The 6,942-nt window shown below is 34.1% G+C and overlaps 1 long non-coding RNA gene across 1 annotated transcript; it reads left to right on the top strand.

Moving 5' to 3' along the window:
* Positions 1 to 236: 236 nt before the first annotated feature.
* Positions 237 to 4,874, top strand: LOC139157035 (uncharacterized). The gene is made up of 3 exons (XR_011557409.1): positions 237 to 500; positions 2,876 to 2,922; positions 4,633 to 4,874. It is a non-coding gene; the product is annotated as an uncharacterized lncRNA (long non-coding RNA).
* Positions 4,875 to 6,942: the final 2,068 nt, after the last annotated feature.

Here is a 6,942-nt window from a genome sequence, read left to right as displayed (position 1 = left end):
GAAGGCAATAAAAGGTCTGTCGGGCGTTCGGCTTGTTTTCATGGCATGGCGGTGCTTTTTTATTTTCCTTTCTGAGCGTCGCGTCTTTCGAAGCGCAGATTAAAGGCTTTTAAAAGAGATCCAGAAAAAAGAGTTTTTTTCTAGGGAGGCGAAGGTGTATTATTTTCGGGTTGTAAAGGGCGGGGAGGGTGGGTGGAGGAAAGTGGGCGGAAGTCAGCACGAGTGGGTTGTAAACAAGAGTTTTTCCTCGCGTGTGTTTTTCCAATGTTTTCCAAAGGGGCCTCGGGCTAAATGGTAGCGCGAAGTCGGGCGGGAACCGTATATTTGCACTGTGCTTTCCTTTTTTTCCTTCCATTTTAGTTTTCTTGGAGGGTTTAAAAAAAAAAAGGACCAAACAAAAACACAAAAACAACCCGGTGCTGACTTGTGCGGTTTGTAAACAAAACAGCTGGGTCTCTTAAAGTCCTACAGGGAATGTTATGCTAAGAAGACAGACAAAGGTAAATAACGTGTTTACATGGAAACGTGCGTTTGTCAAATGTGTGTGTGTGTGTGTGTGTGTGTTTTCTGTGTTTTTGGAAAAACGGAGGGAGAAGGAGTTCAGTCAGTATATACAGTACAAGTATTTCGGGTGGCGTGTTTTTAAGTAGTAGGAGGAAATGTGCACCGTCAAATTATATTAAGCAAAATTGAAATAAGAATTTGCATTACTTGAAAACATGAAGTATGGACAGACAGAAAGACACACACACACACACACACACACTAATGCATTCACTCATACTCAATTCATTTGCATTACTTGAAAACATGAGGTATGGACAGACAGACAGACACACACACACACACACACACACACTAATGCATTCACTCACTCATACTCATAATTCATTTGCATTACTTGAAAACATGAGGTATGGACCAACAAACAGACAGACACACTAAAACATGAGGCATGGACCGACAGACAGACACACTCAGTGCTGTTGTGAGCCTCTCGGAGTCTTTGTGGAGGAGCGGCATACAAATCTAATTAATAATAATAATACTAATACTAATAATAAATAATTCATTCATTCATACTCATAATTCATCCACACACACTAATCCATTCACTCTGAGTCCTCAGAAACGGGCAGCATATAAATCTAATTAGCCTGGATTTTTTGTTGTTATTATTATTAATAATAATAATAACAACAAAAAATCCAGGCTAATATTATTGATGCTAGCACAATACTTTTTTTTGTTTTATCTTGTTATCTTATTCTGCTCTGTGTGGTTAAATAGGTAGAATGTAGCAAGCAAGTAAGTGATATAGCATGTGAATGCAGGGCTCTATTTCATTTAGAATTTCTCTCATCAAGACAATGTTAAAAGGGGGGAGGCAGAATTGTTGGAAAGGATGCGTAATATATGCAACATTATCAAGGGTCTGGGTTAACGCAGATTTAATTCTGCCTACCTGTGTTTCAGACACGTGCAGTTTAATATGGATTAAACTTGTAAACGTGATGTTTGGTACACTGCACGTACCAAACGAAGTGGAGATGTCAGAGCTTTGGTACTTACTGTACAATCCCTAGAATTCTCAGGCAGAGTTGTGCACGGGAGTATTGCTGATAGATGATAAGGGAGATCTTGGATAAAGAGGGATGTGGGAATTGGGGCACTTCAGCTACACCATCTAAATGATTTTCGTGGTGTTTTTTCCCCCTAGACTATGTCCCTTTAATCCTTTTACTTTTTCGGGAAGGGTAAAGATAAAGGCCATAACAACAGCTTTCCATAAGCCTCACCTGTATAAAACAAACATTACTTTAAATAATGTTTTAAAAAACTGACCAATAATAATAATTCATAAATTCTACTTACACACATACTAATGAATTGTTAGGGGAACACCATGGCTAAATTAAAAATTTAGGTTTTTCTTCCATGACACGCTGGTCAGCTTCTTGAAAAAACAGGCCTCCGTGAGCAGAAATACATTCCATAACACACTGAAAGATCTGGGCTTGCCATGCCAGTCATATTTATGCAGTCTCCCTTACTTTGAAATGTGCTGCAAACATCAATTAGTTGGAAAAGTTGTTTGGAATGCTGAGCATTTATAGAGCAACAACTAGTTCTCTGCTTTTCTCTGTGTTCCCAAATGTGACATTTGAGAAAAGCAGAAACAGGACTACACCGAAGGACATATGTTTATTAGGGCATGTTTATGTTAAATGTATATTGAAACAGGTGGTACCAACCTCTAAATGAATAAAAATCTTTTTCATGAAACCTTTTAGCAGATTAATCTAATCTGGTGTTCTAAAAGGCAACTTGGGTCTTGTTCAATAACTTCACAGAATGTTATCTGCATGAACTTTAAGTTTGGGAAATAATAATGACATACAGTACACCAGAAGAGAGAAAACTTACATTGGGATGGAATGTGTGTAATGAAGAATTCATTGGACACAAAATGGGAAGGAGACCACAGGCAGCAGGCAGTCCTAATCTTTAAGCCTCCAATCTTAGAAATGTGTAAGGACAAATTTAAGCAGTACTACTTTGAGTATAGTAGTACTGATTGAGTGTAGTAGTAGTGATTTCTTATCTAGGCACTTTATGATTTCTGAAGTTACCTATTACTCTCAGCATGAGGCATGAAATTCAGTTGGTACCTGCATTTAAAAATATGCAATAATGCCAAAGGTTAGAAATAAATTGAGACTGGTGATAATAGATTATTCACAAGCTTTTTATGCGTTCCTAGTGATTAAAACAAAGAAAAATAAAATAAGCTTTTATATAAATGCATCTTATAGTCTTCTTCAAAAAAAACCACCAATGTACTTTGGCTATACAGTACTATTTTTTCTTTCAGTGGACTTGCAGTTTGTGGAAGTGCTTTTTTAGAAATGTGTGCCTACAGTAAGTAAACCAAATGTATAAACCAATATTAGGTTAGTTCCACTTTATGGAGAACGATTTAATATGAAACTATTCCACATACCCTACATTCATCATGAAAGGTTTAGAAGTATTGAAGGGCTATTTTAATCTTGAACATTTTCTCATATAATTTGGAAGACGAAAGTTATGCATTATCTTCTTCCAGTTTTCTAGTCGATGGAAATTTTAAAAGTAGGAAATTGTGTTTAGCAATGCTGATTGTTTTTTGCACATATACTATATAATAAATCTCTTTGATATGTAGATGTTGAGGCCAAATCACTTTTGGTGTTATTCAGCAATATTTGATTAAACCACTAGGGGACCTGGTGGCACTAAATATTAGCAGGCCGTGGGAAGGTTGGCATTGTTAATTTCTGTTGCTTACAACCTAACTTTATTCTTTTGGACTATGCTTTATACAGAAAGGTTTCTATAATAAAAGTTTTTTGGTAATTTATTCCTGCAATTTTGGGGAAGCATTGTGTTCTCCAAAGGAATTGCTTAGTGAGATTTGGATTTCACTGTGCCGTTTGATCCTCCTGTTCCCTTTAAAAAAAAAAATCCATTTTGAATTTGGATTAAAGTGTGTGGGGAAGGGTGTGCATTATAAATACCAAATTACATTGGATCCTCATATTTCCATGTAATTTCTTTCCGTGAGTTTTCTATAACACTTTTTCTTCCCTAAAGACTGTTCCAACATTTCTACTGCATTTTGAGCACTGGAAGAAATCCTAAATGTGATGAGGCCTTCTCATCACAACATTTTAAAAAATTATCTAACACAACTCTTAACTTTGTTTTGTATTTTTCTATAAAGCTTTCCTGCTCCAAAATAATAGATAGGTTTTGTTTTTTTAAATCACTAAATATACAGCTCATTTCATGACTACCTGGAAGTAAATCCCAATGAGGTTAAGAGAAGAATGTTAGGAAAAGTTGGATTACATGCTGAAAAAATAAGAATGCAATTTAAAGGCAATTTAAACATGGGTAAATGCCAACTAAGTTGATGGAAATCTTAAAGCTTGCCAAAAATAAAATATCCTGGACACTTGAAAAAGTGAGTGGTCCTTGGTGGTCTCTGAGCTTGCTTGTTTTATTGCAGACAATTCATTATTCCAACTAGGTAACCTCATCAGTACTAGTAAGGAGTGCTGCTTGCTGTCAGTTTATATTCTGGTCTCTGGCCTGTCTCTGTGAATGGGGGCAGTCTTAAAGATTCTTTGGTTGGGCTATTTACTGATGGTTCTTTGGCAGTTTCTTGATTGGGGTATTGCTTACTTCATTGTTGGCCTGAAACAGTTGCAGAGAGATGATTCGCAAACTGTAGTGCCACTATAAAAAAGGCCCTGTTCTAAAATTGTGAGGCACACACGTCATCTTCCATTTTGAAATCTCTCTAAAACAGGTACTGAAATAAGGAACAATTTATATGGTAAAGTGATAAGTACAATTTCTTCAGCCTCAATCCAGACTATACTGATGGTAGAGACTGGAATAGAATTAAAGGAGCTGTGCGCTTTGCACACTGGATGTTATGCAACGAGGACAGTTATATAAAGGGAAAAGATGTCAGCTTTTCCCAGGACACAAGGAAGACTTTTCAAATATAGGCCATAAATATAAGAAATTCCACACACCTTCAGCATCCATTTGGTCTCTTACAAGTTTCTTTTATTTCAGATTAACAAAATGCTGCAGGAAGGTTGGCAGTAAAACAGAAGATGTACACCAAGGCACAGATATTATTATTGTGAATCATTCCTACTATACAGGAAATACCCAGGTTAGACCACTGCAGAAGTTTCCCTTCGTTAAAAATGACAATAGACAATTTCAGATGGATTCAGATTTCTACAATAAAATTCTTCGCTTTACAGACATTTTTTAAAACATGCATCTGTCCCCTGTTTTATAGTTCTAAAAGGAGAAAAATGGGGATGGAGAAAATTTTTAACTGACATTTAACTTTATTACATTATTACACTATAAATATTAGACATATATATTCTAGAATATCGGTCAGTGCATGATTATATAATATACACGTTCTTTTTATGAAACTTACAAAAATGTTATGCAATTTGACTTTGCTAACATTGCATGTGTTGAGAAAGAATCTTGTTGCAAAGAGGTAAATTATTTCTTGTACCCTAATAAAATCAGATATAGTTGTATACCAATATCATTCACGTGCATTATCTTTTAAATCCATTCATTAGAAAATCTAATATACATTTGATATATTTAATAAAGTAATTATAAATTTTTACCTTTATCATATACAAAAGCTAGCAATTCCAGTACCATTAAATGAAAAGCAAACATTCTTTACTGATAGAATTGGAGGTCTGACTCATTATCCTCTTCTTCTATTAGAGGTGAAATAATAATTTTAGATATTTTTAGTAGACTTTGTATTGATTCAAAGGTACCAGATCAGCTTTCATTTACATGATACCCCTATAGTAACTATCACTGAATTCTTTGCTAAATTCCCAATAATTGTTTTATAACAATTACATAATTTTCAATAGTTGCTTTAACATATAGAGGGTTTCTGAAATTTTATGTTGTTTGAAATGTGAAGATATAGATGTTATCCTAACAAATTATGAGACTAATCTTGCCTTCCAAGAAAATGCCTTATCGCATATATGTTATGCTAGCAATTACATAATTATGCAGTATATAGAATCAGCTTACATGTTATGGAACAGATTTCATTAGATTAGAATTTCTTTGCATTTGAAAGTAACAGTCTGGTTAATCTAGAAGCTAGCTCTGCGGCAGTTGAAACATTGTCAGTGATGCAATTTGGGTGCCTTCATAGTTTGTAAGAAAGGAAGAGATCCCTTTTTCTCCTTAATTAAAATATGAACAACCCTGACCACAAAATACCTTCTAGCATTTATTTCTTCAATTTCTTCAAAATATTTCAATTTATTTTTAAATCTTGGATATAAAATGATTAATGAATTGGTTTTGTAATTACAGCGTCTCTCTTAATGTTTGTATCATACTTCAGATGGAATATCTAAGGTTGGAAATTATTTATATAAATTTTATGATGAAGCCAAATTGTTCTCATTCTTTTCTAAACCTCATTTCCTATATAATGCAGACACTTCATGTTTGTTTATTTCTGTTACTGTATTTTTAATTTTTACTTTACATATTATGCCCTTTTGGGGAAATTTCTAAAATGTTTCTTATTGTCCTTTCCAAAAATACTTCTCCCTATTGAAGATTCTGATCAGACACCCAGTAAATGGATTGTTCTGTGCTTTGCACAAGTATTGCCACAAAGTGCTGGTGACTAAGTGGGCATATGCTACATTGATATAACAATCATAGTGGATCCCATTCCCCCAGAATGTTTAATCATCTTTTGTAAAGCTGATAATTTACCAGATAAACAAAATATATAATATGAAGTGCAGAAGGCAGATCCAAACCTAAATATTAAAACGGAGAGAGATTGTCTCAGAATGCATCTAAATTATATGGTAGCTGAAAAATTTAGCTAAATTGAATACATGACTCTTGTGAGACTTAAATAAGAGAACTGAGTCAATAGGGATTGAAGGAGAAACTGATTAAAACCGTTTCTGTAACAATGTTCCTGTAGCCTATATTTTTCATCACAGATTTGGTAGTTGTAGTACTTGAAACTGGCTATAATACTGAATGGAATTCTTCATGACCCCAAAACATATAACATTATACTTAAAAATTGCTATAATTTTTCCATAATGTTCAATTAACAAGTTTAATTTATAAACAAGTTATTTTACAGATATTTTCATCATGTTATTTTTAAAATGTTCTCGTAGTGCAGACAGTTTACTGCAGTGCAGTTTTTTTTAAAATCCAGCTACATGTTATTGTTCTCAGATTATTTAGAAATCAATTGATTATCAAAGTATATCACAATCATCCTTAAAGTGGTGTAAAGCTAAAATTATATTTTATTTAACTAATTGTTGATTT

This window comes from Erythrolamprus reginae, chromosome 1 (assembly GCF_031021105.1).
Source record: "Erythrolamprus reginae isolate rEryReg1 chromosome 1, rEryReg1.hap1, whole genome shotgun sequence".
Lineage (NCBI taxonomy): Eukaryota > Metazoa > Chordata > Lepidosauria > Squamata > Dipsadidae > Erythrolamprus > Erythrolamprus reginae.
This window is presented reverse-complemented; position numbering and strand designations above follow the sequence as displayed.